Genomic DNA, 16,768 nt, shown 5'->3' on the forward strand with positions numbered 1-16,768 from the left:
GGAGGGAGAACCATAACTCCCAGTATGTCCTGCCAGGCTCTGGGAGGAAAAGTATAACCTCCTGCATGTCCTGCTACTCTATGGGAGAGAGAACCATAACTTCCAGCATGTCCTGCCAGGCTCTGGGGAGAACCATAACTCCCAGCATGTCCTGCCAGTCTTTAGGAGGGAGAGCCATATATCCCAGCATGTCCTGCCAGTCTCTGGAAGGGAGAACTATAACTCTCAGTATATCCTGCCAGTCTGTGGAAGGGGGAACCATAACTCCCTGCATGCCTTGCCAGTCTCTGGAAGGGAGAACTATAACTCCCAGCATATCCTGCCAGTCTGTGGAAGGGGGAACCATAACTTCCGACATGTCCAGTCAGGCTCTGGGGGGAGAACTATAACTCCCAGCATAGCCTGCCAGTCTTTAGGAGGGAGAATCATAACTCCCAGCATGTCCTGTCAGTCAGTGGGAGGGAGAACCATAACTCCCAGCATGTCCTGCCAGGCTCTGGGGGAGAATTATAACTCCCAGCATGTCCTGCCAGTCTCTAGGAGGGAGAACCATAACTCCCAGCATGTCCTGCCAGCCCCTGGAAGGGAGAACTATAACTCCCAGCATGTCCTCCCAGTCTCCTATTGTTGGCCATGTCAGGGGAGTCACACTCACAAACTGGTTGGCTTCTCTCCTCCTGAATGGGAAGGACAGGGTGCCACAATCCCTCAGGGTCCCTTCTTCTCACAGACTGCTCTCTCTCCATCCTCCTCAGCCACGCTTCCTCCTTCAGTTACTTCAACCACTGAATTCTACCGTCACATGAGTGACCGCTGATGTCCAATCCGATCAATCGCTCGCCACACTCCCTGCCAATCGGCGCTCGCACCCTCCCGTCTCCCCTGGCAACCCTGTGCGTCTTCCACAGAAGAAAACCCACCATAGGGGGCGTGGAGAGGGAAGTCCCTCCCCAGGGATCAGAAAGTGGCTCTCATTGGAACCACTGGAGTTGAGCTACAGCTGCTGCTCCTCCAACCAGCGATGTGGGGAGAAAAAGCTGCGCAGGGAGGAGTGCAAGGAGTGGTAGTGTCCAGGCGGGGAAGACCTTCACAAGCGCCCCCTTCATATGGCGCCCATGGCACTTGCCATATCTACCATACCTTGGATATGCCACTGCCACCAACGGAACGGCCACAACCAGGTCTGGAACCGGAAGCTGCTGCCGCCGCTGCTGCACGACCAGGGCGTTTAAAGGCCTCCTGCTAATAGCTGGGACGTTTGACCAAATTGCTGCTTGATACAGAAGAGGCTCTGAGACTGCAGACATACTACAGAACCCTGCACCTCTGGACCCCTTTACATTACACAGCACACTGCACCCTGCATGCTGTGCGAATCACATGCAGTGTTTAGCATGCACCAGTGTGAACCCAGGCTTGAATTAAAAACTTTTAGACCTGTTTCATTAGGGTAATCCAATTCTGTTGCTTATCAAAAAAGGGTCCTGTGCGACTTCCCCTCTCCTATAGTGAATTGGTGAACATGAATTGTATCGCATGGGTGTTACCACCCATGCGATACAATTATTTTGCGTACCAAAAAGTGTCCTGTGTGACTTTGGTCTGAATGCAATGTGACTTTGAGCCATACTATCAGTATGGCTGAAATCGCATCGTACAGACATCACATTTGATTTGCAGTGCAATTCGCATGCGATCTTGCAGAGTGCATTAATGTTAACCGGCACTAACTGTACTTGTGACAAACCCTTATTCTGTAAACCATGAGCTCCGGTGCACACTGATGTGATGCAGAAAATGCACAAGATGTGCTGCGTTTTTCAGCATCACATCGCACTGCATAGCAATTGTACGGTGTCCATGCAATCTGCTGTGGGTGTCAATGTTAGATTACCACCTGAAACAGATTGCAAAATGTAGTGCGATTCCCATAATTGCATGGGTGCGTGTGAACACCTATGCAATGCGATTCAGAAAACAAAAGGTTTCCTGCAACATTTTGGTGGGGATGCGATTTGAGCCATACGTTGCCGCAAATCGCACCGCACAGACATCGCATGTGATGTGCATAGGAATGCTGTGCGAATCACCTGCAGTGTTTAGCATGCACCAGTGTTTACCCAAGCTTGAATTAAAACAATAAGACCTGTTTCATTAGGGCAGTGTTTCTTAACTCCAGTCCTCAAGGTGCCCCAACAGATCGTGTTTTCAGGATTTCTTTAGGATGAAACGGTTGTGGTAATTACTAAGGCAGTGAAACTGATCAAATCAACTGTGTAATATAATGGAAAGCCTGAAAACATGACCTGTTGGGGCGCCTTGAAGACTGCAGTTGTGTAACACTGCATTATGTAATGTAAAAACACAAACTGGGAGGTAAGGGGGTGTGGCTGTCAGCTGACCTTTAGCTTTGCCTATAAATGACCTCACCTGAGCACATGTCTCCCTTTGATCCTCAGATGAAAAAAGCCTGGCTGCCTGCCACATGCTTGGTAAGAAGACAATGTCATTATGGGGAAGTTTTCATTAAAGCTGCAGTCTAAACTTGTGTTTTCTGTCCATTTTCTTTATACAAGACAAATAAATGTTACAATCTTACTATAGAACTGCTTTTGTTATATCGTGGCCACCTAAATGTTTGTATTCAAACTGGCAAGTCATTGCTCTGCATAGAGAACCCTTTATCTGCCTTTTACATTGGTGCAAATCTCACTGCAATTGCACAGGCATGCTGTGAGACTCACATGCAGTGTTTAGCATGCACCAGTGCGAACCCAGGCTTGAATTAAAACATTTAGACCTGTTTCATTAGGTCAGTGTTTCTCAACTCCAGTCCTCAAGGTGCCCCAACAGGTCATGTTTTCAGGATTTCCCTAAGATGAAATGCTTGTGGTAATTACTAAGGCAGTGAAACTGATCAAATCAACTGATAAGCCTGAGAACATGACCTGTTGGGGCACCTTGGGGATTGGAGTTGGGAGGGAAAAATGGCTGCCTGCCACATGCAAGCACATGTCTCCCTTTGAACTTCAGATGAAAAAATCATGGCTGCCTGCCACATGCTTGGCAAGTAGTTTGAATGTCATTTTGGTTGCAAAGTTCATTAAAGCTGCAGTCTAAAGTTTGGTTTTCTCTCCACTTTTTTAAATGTGGCAAATTTATGTTACAATCTTATTATATTGCTTTTTTGTTTTTGATCTACTGTTATAGTGTGGCCTACCTGAATGAATGCCTGTATTCATTGGGCAAGCCATTGCACTGCATAGATCCTCCTTTATCTGCCTTTTATCTCAAGGAGATTGGCAGGAAGCATTGTGAGTTTGTAGGAAGCATGCTTCACCCCCCCTATTGTGAATTGGTGGGAGCATGCTTTCACACCCCCCCCTATTGTGAATTGGTGGGAGCATGCTTTCACCCCCCCCCCTATTGTGAATTATTGGGAGCATGCTTTCACCCCCCCCTATTGTGAATTATTGGGAGCATGCTTCACCATCCCCCCTATTTTGAATTGGCGGGAGCATGCTTTCACCCCCATTGTGAATTGGTGGGAGCATGCTTTCACCCCCCATTGTGAATTGGTGGGAGCATGCTTTCACCCTCCCCTATAGTGAATTGGTGGGAGCATGCTTTCACCCTCCCCTATAGTGAATTGGTGGGAGCATGCTTTCACCCTCCCCCTATAGTGAATTGTTGGGAGCATGCTTTCATCCCCCCATTGTGAATTGTTGGGAGCATGCTTTCATCCCCCCATTGTGAATTGGTGGGAGCATGCTTTCACCCTCCCCCTATAGTGAATTGGTGGGAGCATGCTTTCACCCTCCCACTATATGAATTGGTGAACATGAATTGTATTGCACGGGTGGATCCAATTCTGTTTATCAAAAAAGGGTCCTGTGTGACTTTGGTCTGAATGCAATGTGACTTTGAGCCATACTGTCAGTATGGCTGAAATCGCATTGCATAGACATTATTTGATTTGCAGTGCGGTGCGCATCACATGCGATCTCGCAGAGTGCACTAATGTGAACCGGCACTAACTGCACCTGTGCCAACTTTTTTTTCTCGTCTCTAAACCATGAGCTCCGGTTCACACTGATGTGATGCAGCATATGCACAAGATTTGCTGCGTTTTTCCTCATCACATCGCACTGTATAGAAATTGCACAGTGTCCCTGCAATCTGCTGTGGGTGTCAATGTTGGATTAACACCTGAAATAGATTGCAAATCATAGTGCGATTGACATCATTGCATCGCATGGGTGCGTGTGAACACCTATGCAATGCGATTTGGAAAACAAGAGTGCTGCACTTTTTTGGTGGATGCGATTCGAGCTTGCTGCGGCAGTGGGTGTGGCCAAACTGCTCTTGCTGACATCGTGGCTCCCCCTCAGTGATGCCAAACCTGCCCCCAGACAGCGGCCCGCATCTCCCGAATGGCAACAGATTTTTGTGTGACTACCTCAGTTACTTGGGGAGCCCCACAGCCCAGTCTAAATAATGTGTCCGGGTTTCAGGCAGACTGAAACCCGGACACAAGATCCCAAGCCCGAACTGTCCGGGTGAATCCTGGACAGGTGGCAACCCTACTTCACCCCCCTATTGTGAATTGGTGGGAGCATGCTTTCACCCCCCTATTGTGAATTGGTGGGAGCATGCTTCACCCCCCCCCCATTGTGAATTAGTGGAAAGCATGCTTTCACCCCCCCCCCCCCCATTGTGAATTGGTGGGGGCATGCTTTCAACCCTTCCCCCTATTGTGAATTGGTGGGAGCATGTTTTCACCCCCCCCCTATTGTGAACATGAATTGTATTGCATGGGTGGATCCAATACTGTTGCTTATCAAAAAAAGGGTCCTGTGTGACTTTGGTCTGAATGCAATGTGACTTTGAGCCATACTATCAGTATGGCTGAAATCGCATCGTACAGACATCACATTTGATTTGCAGTGCAAATCACATGCAATCTTGCAGAGTGCACTAATGTTAACCGGCACTAACTGTATTTGTGACAAACCCTTATTCTGTAAACCATGAGCTCCGGTTCACACTGATGTGATGCAGAAAATGCACAAGATGTGCTGCGTTTTTCCTCATCACATCGCACTGCATAGCAATTGTACGGTGTCCATGCAATCTGCTGTGGGTGTCAATGTTAGATTAACACCTGAAACAGATTGCAAAACGTAGTGCGATTCCCATAATTGCATGGGTGCATGTGAACACTTATGCAATGCGATTCATAAAACAAACGGGTCCTGCAACATTTTGGTGCGGCTTGCGATTTGAGCCATATGTTGCCTCAAATCGCACAGACATCGCATGTGATGCGCATAGGCATGCTGTGCGAATCACCTGCAGTGTTTAGCATGCACCAGTGTGAACCCAGGCTTGAATTAAAACTTTAAGACCTGTTTCATTAGGATAATGCAAAAAACACAAACTGGGAAATAAGGGGTTAAAGTTAAGGAGGTGGCTGTACAGGTCAGCTGACCTTTAGGTTTTCCCATAAAGCCCCTCACCTGAGCACGTCTCTCCTTTGCTGTTCAGATGAAAAAATCATGGCTGCCTACCACATGCTTGGCAAGTAGTTTGAATGTCATTTAAAAAAAATGATTTTTTAAACAGATTTTAGGTACCACCTGGTGTTCTCTTCCCCTTTATTTTTTTCCCTCTTCTTATGATTAACACTACTAGAAAGTCTATCCTGAAAGCGGTTCCTCAAACTAGTTAGGTTACAATAGACCAGTGGTCTCACTGCGGCCTGGGGCCTGATTTGAGCCTTTGCTTGCCTTATCTGGGCCTTGAGGTATTCTTGCCACTGACAAACAAGGCAGTATTCCTTCCACTTACGCTCAGTTGGGCACAGTCCTGCCCCCTAGAAAGTTTGAAGACCCCTGCAGTAAAGCTTTTATTGCTTGGTTATGAAAAGTTGCTGCAATTTTTCTTATTGCTGGCACTGTGAAACACCACACTAATTGATATGCATTAACATATATCGCTACAATGGTCAGCTATGATGTCAGTCTTGGTAAAACTAATCTGTTTAGGAATAGAGCCGGTTCACACAGGAGCAACACGACTTCCAGCGTGACTTTGGGAGGGAACTTGGACACAACTTGAGTATGAATCATCAGGCAACTTCAAGTCGCCTCCAGGACAGGAGGCTTTCCAGTGGCCAATCGAACAACAATCAGCTCTGTGGGAAGGAGGGGGAGGGACTGGTTTGCCTGAGAAATGTATGTTATCTTCCTGTATTGTTGCTTCAGTTAAGACAGTGATCAGACTTCTGAGGTGACTTCCATTGAAATCAATGGGTACAAGTTGCCTAGAAGTCGTATTGAAGTAGTACAGGAACCTTTTCTGAACTCGGAGCGACTTCAGTAGTGTGTATTAAGATGGCTCCATTCACTTCCATTGATTTTCTCAACCACACGACTTGCGGCAACTTCAAGTCAGATCCCAGGTTACCCCTGTGTGAACCGGCTCAGAAAACAAATGCAGCCACCTCTAAAAATTGGCGAGCTTAAATATATATTTTTTGGTTTTAGTACGGCTCGTTTACACCACACTCCCTGTGTGCAGTAATGTTGGATAATAATGCCAGATAAAATTGGGTGCCAGTTTATTAAACTTGCAAAGCTTATGGATGGAACATATAATACATTCTTGAAGGTGAGCTTATCCTTTTAACCCTTTCATAGCCAAAGCAGTTTCTGTTTTTTCACAGGTTAAAATGATTTTTTTTAATGCCTGAATATTACATAACCCCAGCCAAACATTTGATTTTCTGAAAGCAGACACCCTAGCGAAAAACAATTGTGGTAGTTCCAATTTGTCACACGATATTTCCGCAGGGGACTCTGAAAAACAATTTCAGTTTAAAAATAAAAAAACACAGAAGTTAGTTTTAGGGGGAAACGCGCAGTAAGTTACCTAATTTTTGTATTTATGGACACAATTAAAGAAAAAAAAATTGTGACAGGTACTCTTTAATGAGGCACCCAGGGTCTGAAAGACCCTGCATGTCTCCCCTGTGCTCTACTGAATGTAAAGTAATGCACATCGCACTGAAACTGTCAACAGAGGCCCAGAAGTGATGTTGCACGTCCTTTCTGGGTCAGCAGCAAGGAGGAGGGGGGAGAGCAGATGTGCCCCCATGCCAGTCTGAGGCCTGCAGATCAGCAAGCGGAGCTTAGGATACTTGGGGTAGGGGTGTGGAGCATTTTGTGGCAGCTCAAGCAGTGTGGGGGGGTCTTTTTGGCCTTGGCGACCTTTGTTGGAATTTTATATTTCTCAGATCAGACACTCAATCATAGAATGCTTGTTTTCAGACTAATTTTTTAAAGCAAAATTAGCCAGGCAACAAGTCCATTAGTTACTTTACTGTTCAGTATGCCATTGCAAAGTGGAAGTGAAGCAAAAAACATCTTCAATATGTTCCCAGTATGGAATTATCTAGGATGGTTTTTATTTTATTTTTTTAAGCATTGGAAACCATGGAGCAGGTATATGCAATTAGCGGACCTCCAGCTGTTGCAAAACTACAAGTCCCATCATGCCTCTGCCTCTGGGTGTCATGCTTGTGGCTGTGAGTCTTGCTATGCCTCATGGGACTTGTAGTTCTGCAACACTTGGCAGTCCACTAATTGCATATCCCTGCCATAGAGGCTTCTATTATGGGTTTATCCTGGAAGTTTCAGTTACTTGGCTGTCATACCGATACTCTTAACCAGGGCAACACTTCTAGACTTTCTTGATCTGGAACACATGAAGCCAGGCAGGGCAGGACTTAGGGTGGTGGGGGCCCCTGGGCTTGAGTGTTGAAGGGGCCCCCTGGAGCCGAGAATTGGGGGGGATCGAAGTTGTTGAGCGGGGGGGGGGGGGCGAATTGAAGTTGTTGAGCGGGGGGAGCGCATTAAAGTTGTTGAGCAGGGGGGGATTTTGCAGTTGTTGAGGGGGGGAGTGCCTCCCTCTCACCTGTGCCAACAGCCGGGGCCACAGACTGTCATTAGCCCGGCTCTCGGCTATCTTCCCTTCAGCAGCCACAGTCCTCCACACACCGCTCCGGTTCCTCCTGCTTCCGTGCTGCCTCCTCTTGCAGTGCGGGAAAATTAACCCTTTTGCGGGACTGCGGGAAGATGCTGTCTGTGCGGGAAAGTCCCACAGAATCCGTGCGTGTTGGGAGGTATGCGCAGGGCCGCCATCAGGAATTTTGGGGCCCCTTGCACAGCTTAAGGCATGGGCCCCCTGAAGCAGAGAACCTAGGGGGGGTGGGGGTGCTGCCGCCTGAAATTGAGAAGCGTGGGGGCTGCCGCAAATTGAGAAGCGGGGGGGCCTTTACAAAAAAAAGAAGAAATAAAGAAGAAAACAAATATATATAAATATATGTAGCCATCCGGGGCCCTGGGGACCTCTGGGCCTTTTAATAAAAAGAAAAAATAAACCTCTGGGCCCTTTAATAATAAAAAAAAAAAACATTTATAAAAAATACATAAAAAAAGGGAGGTTGCCAAACCCGGGGGCCCTGGGGACCTCTGGGCCCCTGGGAACCTCTGGGCCTTTTAATAAAAAATAAAAAAATAAACAAAAATAAAAAAATAAACATTTATAAAAAAATAAACATTTATAAAAAAAATAAAAAAGGGGGGGTTGCCACATGGGGCCCTGGGGACCTCTGAGCCCTTTAATAAAAAAAAATATATATATATATATATATATATATATATAAAAAAAATGTAATTTTTTTATAAAAAAATAAAAAAGGTGGGTTGCCATCCGGGGGCCCTGGAGACCCCTGGGCCCTTTAATAATAATAATAAAATATATATATATATATATATATATATATATATATATACATATATATATATTATATATATAAAAATAAAAAATATATTAAAAAAACATTTTTTTACAAAAAATAAATAAAAAAAAGGGGGGTTGCCATCCGGGGCCCTGGAGACCCCTGGGCCCTTTAATAATAATAATAATAATATATATATATATATATATATATATATATATATATATATATATATATATATATTATATAAAAATAAAAAAATATATAAAAAAAAACATTTTTTTACAAAAAATAAATAAAAAAAAGGGGGGTTGCCGACCGGGGCCCTGGGGGCCTCCGGGCCCCTGGGGACCTCCGGACCCCTAAAAAAAAAAAAAAAAAAAAAAAAAAATTTTTTTTTTTTTTTTTTTAAAGGGGGCCCCCTATTGGGTGGGGCCCCTGGGCTTGAGCCCAGTCAAGGCCAATGGTAAGTCCGGCCCTGAAGCCAGGTGTTGAGCATAACAGCAGGTCAATCATTTTGGGTCGGCAGTAAGTCTTTTTCATGATATGTTTAAACTTTGTATTTTTAACCTCCACCTCAAATTTTATCTCTTGTAGACAAGTTGCAATTGAAAATTTTATGTTTTCCATTATTGGAAGCCTTGACCACTTCAAGCAATTTGAAGGCAGAATACTCCAAGCATGATGGAATCCCTTCTCTTGTCCAGCAGCATTAGTGGATGGTGGGTACAAAGAAAACATATTAGGGTGATAGTCCAGTTTGGTTTGCTAGGTTTCACCAGAGATATGAGCTTTTATTCTAACTCTTGACTTGGGATAGCCACATATTGTGTGGACCCAGAAATGAATTTAAGATGATAGGTTTCACCAGAGTTATGAGCTTTTAATCATAACTCTTATCATAACCCTTAGATTTTTGGGGTCTAAGAGCAAAGTTCTTGTTCTGTCGGAAGTCCCTGGGTAGAAATTCGCTCCTAGGTTGTGGGTTGAGCTTTGTTGGGGCAGGGCACTGCAACACTGCTACTTCAGACTCAGTTGGCCTCTTTAATCCACATTTTGCGCTTCCCTTGCAGGTTACCGGTTTCTAGGAGCTTTATTCTACCATGTACAGGAATGGGTGGCAGAGCATTTATTTTACTCTGAAACCTCTTGGGAAAATCTACAGAGAACCCCCTTTCTCTACAAGTAAAGGGTCTGCTGTTCTGAGACTGTTTCACCAGAGTTATAAGCTTTCATTCTAACTCTTGGCTTGGCCACACACTGTGTGGACCCACAAATAAATCTAGGATGATAGTCCAGCTTGGTTTGCTAGGTTTCACCAGAGTTATGAGCTTTTATTCTAACTCTTGGCTTGGCCGCACACTGTGTGGACCCACAAATAAATCTAGGATGATAGTCCAGCTTGGTTTGCTAGGTTTCACCAGAGTTATGAGCTTTTAATCATAACTCTATCATAACCCTTAGATTTTCGGGTCTAAGCAGTGGCGGAATTTTCATAGTCGCAACAGTCGCAGCGACCGGGCCCTGTAAGTCCGGGGGGCCCACGTGACTGTCACACAATAGTGTTGGTTGGCTGATGCGGTGCGCACTGCGTGCTGTTCGTTCAGCCGCGGGGCGTGCTTTTGCCGCTGAGCCTGAAAAACAATGCAGAGGCTGAGGCAGCGTCTCACACTGTATGAGATTGTGGACCGTCCGACCGTCCCCGCCCCCGCCTATCCAGAGACACAGACAGATGTAGGGAGGCGGGGCGGACTCTGCAGCAGCGCGCATGCGTGTACCTACCCGGTGTCCCAGGCATGAGGCAAGGTATCCTGGCGGGAGAAGGCACAGCACAGCCGCACAGTGACGGTGAGTGACCAAGCCAGGCCACAGAACAGAAAGTGGGGGATAGACTGTCTGACGGTAAGTCAATCAAAAGTGACAGTCAGAGATCACTCAGCTCGGCAATTGATACCATCCTCCTCCACCACCACCTGTGTCTCTTACTGATCCCATCCCCCCACCACTGATCTCATCCCTATCCCCCCATTACTTCTACAACAGATGTGATGGGGGGGATAGGGATGAGATCAGTGGTGGGGGGTGGGGTCAGTAAGAGGCACAGGTGGTGGTGGGAGAGGATGGCACCAGCACTGCCACCTCCCACAAGTACTACCAGTCCACCGCTGGTACTTGATGGGGTGGTAGCGGTAATACTTGAGGGGGGGGGGGTGGCAGCAGTGGTACTTAAAGAGGGGTGGTAGCGGTGGTACTTGAGGGGGGGTGGCCGTAGTGGTACTTGAGGCTGATGGCAGTGGTGGTGCCATCCTCTCCCACCACCACCTGTGCCTCTTACTGATCCTATCCCCTACCACTGATCTCATCCCTATCCCCCTCATTCCTTCTACAACAGAGGTGATAGGGGGATAGGGATGAGATCAGTGGTGAGGGGATGGGATCAGTAAGAGGCACAGGTGGTGGTGGGAGAGGATGGCACCACCGCAGCCACCCCCCCTCAAATACAACCGCTATCACTTCCCCTCAACACCACCACTTCCACTGATCTCATCCCTATCCCCCCTATTACTCTTCTACAACAGAGGTGATGGGGGCGATAGGGATGAGATCAGTGGTGGAGGGATGGGATCAGTAAAAGGCACAGGTGGTGGTGGGAGAGTATAGCACCATCACTGCCGCTGCAGACACCCCCCCCCCCTTTACGTTGTTGTACAGTGTAGAAAAATTAAGTATCAAAATCAGGCTTTTCGGGGGGGGGGCCCTTCACGATATCTTGCACCGGGGCCCTGAAGTCTCTAGTTACGCCACTGGGTCTAAGAGAAAAGTTCCTGTTCTGTTGGAAGTCCCTGGGTAGAAATTTGCTCCTAGGTTGTGGGTTGAGCTTTGTTGGAGCAGGGCAGGGCACAGCACTGCAACACTGCTACTTCAGACTCAGTTGGCCTCTTTAATCCACATTTTGCACTACCTTTGCAGGTAACCGGTTTCTAGGAGCTTTTTTCTGCCATGTACAGGGATGGGTGGCAGAGCATTTATTTTACTCTGAAACCTGTTGGGAAAGTCTACAGAGAGCCCCCCGCTTTCTGCACGTAAAGGGTCTGCTGTTTTGAGACGGTCTTGCCTTTCCTATTATGAGCTGTGATTGGGAAACTGGGCTGGTTGATGGGCTTCTCTGTAGAGAAGGACTTGGAGACTGGGTCAGTGTCAGTCCTTGCTGGATTAGGGGGCGAGTGCCCAGTCCTTCAGGAAGGTCGGGACTAGGGTGGATTCAGTCTTTTTGCCCTCTGCTGCAGTGCGGCTTTGAAGTTGGACTAGGGGCTCAATCATGGCTCATGATGGGAATGGGAGGATTATCTTTGACTGCACATCCTTTCTTCCTGGGGATACAGAGTGTTGATTTGGAATGCTCCTTTGTGTTTCTTGGTTAGAGTATAAGGGCACCATACTAGAGTCAACAAATTCTTTGGACCAGGCCATCATCAATACTCCTATTCTTGGGTCAGACTTTTTGGTATTGCGTTGGAATACTTAAGCCCTTAGGGGAAAAGGTCTAACATGTGCCATTCCCATTTAACACCAATAGGTTTAAATGGTTGGTTTTACTGTTAAGCTCCACTAAGGCAGTTTAACAGATTGCACATTATTTTGTTCTCGGGGCACTTTAGCCCCATGTAGAGTATTTCCTTGTAAATCCATGAAGCCTATTCTAGTGGTGTTTCTATACAATGCCACTGGTCATTTTATGGCCACCCAGGTGCAGTGAAGAATGCAAATAATTTTCTGGTTGCTGGCTTTGGTCCTAATGGCGCAGCATTTGTTTTAACTCAGTTAGACCACTGAGCAGGGATTTTTATTTATGCATTCTCAGCCAGGAAAGCTTTTCATGGTTTTACCATGTCTGTCACATCCATGTGAACCGGGCCTTAAAGTGGAGTTGATGTTATAATTTTTTTCAAAGGCCTATATCCTTTTTGTGTTTTCAATGTTACTTCCATTTCATTCAGATATCTTTATATTGTAGCTGGCGAGATGACCATCAAGGCTGAAGTATGGCAACACTATGCTGTTTGAGAGTAAACTGAGAGGTATGTATCAAATTCAGTCTATAAATGCTGTATCCTGTGGCACATTTAAGTGAAACTTTTTTGTGTATCAAGCTTTTAAGCGGAGTTCCACCCAAAAATTGAACTTCTGCTTTAAGTGAACGTGACCCCTTGACATGCCACATTTAAAAAACTGGGGAAACTGTCAACACAGGCCCGGAAGTGATGTCACATGTCATTTCTGGGTCATCAGCAAGGAGGGGGAAGTGCACCTATGCCAGTCTCAGGCCTGCAGATCAGCAAGCGGAGCCTGGGTTACTTGGGGTAGGTGCGTGGGGTGTGAGGCATTGTGTGGGGGTGTGTTTTGTTGGCCTTGGCGACCTGATGCCTGGGGTTTGTCAAGCCCTTAAACATGAGGAAAGTACAGAGGCTGCCATTGTTGAAGTCTGATTTTAAAAAGGTTTGTTCTGGCCATCTGGTGCTTTTGCCTCAACACATTTGAGTGTCCTGAGAAATATAAAATTCCAACAATCACAGAATGCTTGTTTTCAGACTAACTTTTTAAAGCCAAATTAGCCAGGCAACAAGTCCATTAGTTCCTTTACTGTTCATTGCCATTGCAAAGTGGAAGTGAATCAAAAAACATCTTCAATATGTTCCCAGTATGGAATTATCTAGGGTGGTTTTTATTTAATTTGTTTAAGCATTGGAAACCATGGAGCAGGGGTATGCAATTAGCGGACCTCCAGCTGATGTAAAACTACAAGTCCTATCATGCTTCTGCCTCTGGGTGTCATGCTTGTGGCTGTGAGTCTTGCTATGCCTCATGGGACTTGTAGTTCTGCAACAGTTGGCGGTCCACTAATTGCATATCCCTGCCATAGAGGCTTCTATTATGGGTTTCTCCTGGAAATTTCAGTTTCTTGGCTGTCATACCGATACTCTTAACCAGGACAAGTATGCAGAAAGACTTCTAGACTTTTTTGATCTGGAACACATGAAGCCAAGTGTTGAGCATAACAGCAGGTCAATCATTTTGGGTCGGCAGTGAGTCTTTTTCATGATATGTTTAAACTTTTGTATTTTTAACCTCCACCTCAAATTTTATCTCTTGTAGACAAGTTGCAATTGAAAAGGTTATCTTTTCCATTATTGGAAGCCTTGACCACTTCAAGCAAGTTGAAGGCAGAATACTCCAAGAATGATGGAATCCCTTCTCTTGTCTGGCATCATTAGTGGAAGGTGGGTACCAAGAAAACATATTAGGATGATAGTCCAGCTTGGGTGGATAGGTTTCACCAGAGTTATCAGCTTTCATTCTAACTCTTGGCTTGGGATAGCCACACATTGTGTGGACCCACAATTTAATTTAAGATAGGTTTCGCCAGAGTTATGAGCTTTTATTCTAACTCTTGGCTTGGGTTAGCCACACATTGTTTCTCTGGCAGGTGTGCGACCTGCAAACATGCAAGGAATAATGTAAAAAAATGCAAAACCTTTAGCTCTTCTGTCACACATGTAGAATACCCCATTAAACAGATAGTCACGTGCATTACTGAAGGGGTGGTGTACATGCTAGAATGCGAATGTGGACTACAGTACGTGGGGCGCACCTCTCGTGCGCTCCACGTGCGTGTTTGGGAACATATCAGCTGTATTAAGAGAGGGGTAAAGACACATAGCGTTTCTAGACATTTTAGACAGTATCATCAACGCAACCCAAAGGGGTTGAAGTTCTGGGGGATAGAAAAGGTGTCAAAACACTTCATCCGCCAACTAAGTCGCCGTGAATCTTTCTGGATCTTTGAGCTCAAAGTTGCATCTCCTGCAGGCTTGAACGTGGAGTTCGACTTGAACTGTTTTATCTCAGATAGATAAGGTGGGCTTTAGGGAACTTTGTATGAATTTTATAAATTTTTAAAAAAAATTTTTACATGATTATTACTTTTAAGATTTTAATTTTCTTTTTATGATTTTATATATACTATTTAATTATGAATATTGTAGCAATATCAGATAATAATCTATGTCATGAATTGTGTTCATTGTGGTATTGCTATGTATTGATTCACCAGTGGTGGCAGTGAGAGGCCATCTTGCACTGGTGGTGGATATTGTATGGTGTCATCTCTTCACTTACATTTTATTTTGGATTCTTTTGAGTTGGACCGTTTGGATATAATTATATATGGACTTTCACTCACATGGACACATTTTCTATATATTTTCACATGTCCTGTTATGAACTTGTGATCATACATTTATTTATTTATTTATTTTATTTTTCACTGTTGCGCTGCACTGTTTATATTATACAATTGCCACAGGCCCCAAATGTTTCCTCCCATATGGTAGAATCCTTTTTGACGTCTCACAACGCAGATAGGATTCTCTCGACCCTATACCTTAGAATCTCCTCCGGGGACACCGATTAAAAACACACAACTATTTAACAGCTGACAGGGCAATATACCTACCCTTGATTCCGAGGATTGGAGGGGGTCCAACAATACACCCCACTGATGATCTCTGCTAGGGACAGATACATTCAACTTAAATGTCTATATTAAGCTTACTATACCCCTCAGAGACTTGCTATGATCTACCCTGCACAATCAGACCGCTGCTCCAAATGCCTGAGTGACATGGGGACCTTCATGCACGTGTTCTGGACTTTTCCTTCTGATACAGGTATTCTGGAAAGAAGTGGTGGAGGAAATTAACAATATTGGAGGTCTGGCAGTGGCTGTCGATCCTAAGGTTCTCCTACTGGGCATTTGTGATACTACTATTCCCAACACCCATAAGCGGTTTCTTTTACACAGCCTTTTATGCCAGAGAAAACCATTTTAAGTGGAAATTGGCTGATCCACCAACAGTTTCACATTGGAGATCAACAGTTGATGCAGTCTATATAAACTGACATATATGAGTCGCAAATGTCCTAAAAAAAATTCAACAAGATCTGGTGGGGCCTGGGTGAAAGCTAGACCAGGTACCACTTAAAGCTCTCTCAAGATGGGGACTGGGATTCAGAGCTCAGATGAAGAATCTCCCTCTGAATATGATGCCTATGATTCTGGTTTCTCGTCTCCTTTACTCTCCCCGCCTCTTTTTTTCCTCTCCCACATCCCCCTTTTTCCCTCCATAACCACCCCCCTTCTCTCCACCCAGATCTAGCTCCTGCTGACACTCTAATTCTGTCGTTTCCCAAATGTTCTTCCCTGAGTGCCTTAGTGCTAGATGGTTGATGGAGATGGTTCGGAAATAGTTCTCTTGTCCACGGGCATAGTTCTCTTGAGGCGGGGCACATCCTCCCATTGGCTCAAACGGGAGAATGTTCCCCGCTTCAACCCCGAACGAGAGAACTATTTCTGAACCATCTCCATTACATCCTAAGAGCCTTAGAGTTACACTTCTGAGGTACCCATTGCTAGACTGTGCCTCCTGTCCCTTAGATGGAGAGTATACCATATTAGATGTTTGCCCACTTATTTACTTTTATATTCATTCACTTTATAGCATCCTACTGATGAGTGGTTTTAAACACCACGAAACGCGTCAAGCCCATACTCAAGGGTTCCAAGCTATCAATTATTTACCATCATGAATTTCTTAATATTTGTATTATACTTTTATTGTCATATTATGTATTGCTTGTATTCTTTTTAACAATCATGTACAACTGATCCATTGGTGTATTATATGTATCATTGTTCTTTGTATTAATCATGTTTATTCGAGATTAAATATTTAATGTATTATGGTTTTCTTTATGAACCCGATGCATTATGTATTTTTACATGATGCACTATATATATATATATATATATATATATATATATTATTGTGAGGGGGGACTCTGTGCTATGGGAAAGATTGCTGGTTTACACCAAATGTTGGAGAGAAAGACACACTAATTACACAG

General features: G+C 45.0%; 1 long non-coding RNA gene across 1 annotated transcript; it reads left to right on the forward strand.

Annotated features, from left to right (window-relative positions):
* The first annotated feature begins 9,318 nt into the window (after positions 1 to 9,318).
* Positions 9,319 to 14,076, forward strand: LOC120920519. Its single transcript, XR_005744735.1, has 3 exons — positions 9,319 to 9,525; positions 12,819 to 12,882; positions 13,958 to 14,076. It is a non-coding gene; the product is annotated as an uncharacterized LOC120920519 (long non-coding RNA).
* Positions 14,077 to 16,768: the final 2,692 nt, after the last annotated feature.

This window comes from Rana temporaria, chromosome 13, assembly GCF_905171775.1.
Source record: "Rana temporaria chromosome 13, aRanTem1.1, whole genome shotgun sequence".
In the NCBI taxonomy this organism is placed as follows: Eukaryota; Metazoa; Chordata; class Amphibia; order Anura; family Ranidae; genus Rana; species Rana temporaria.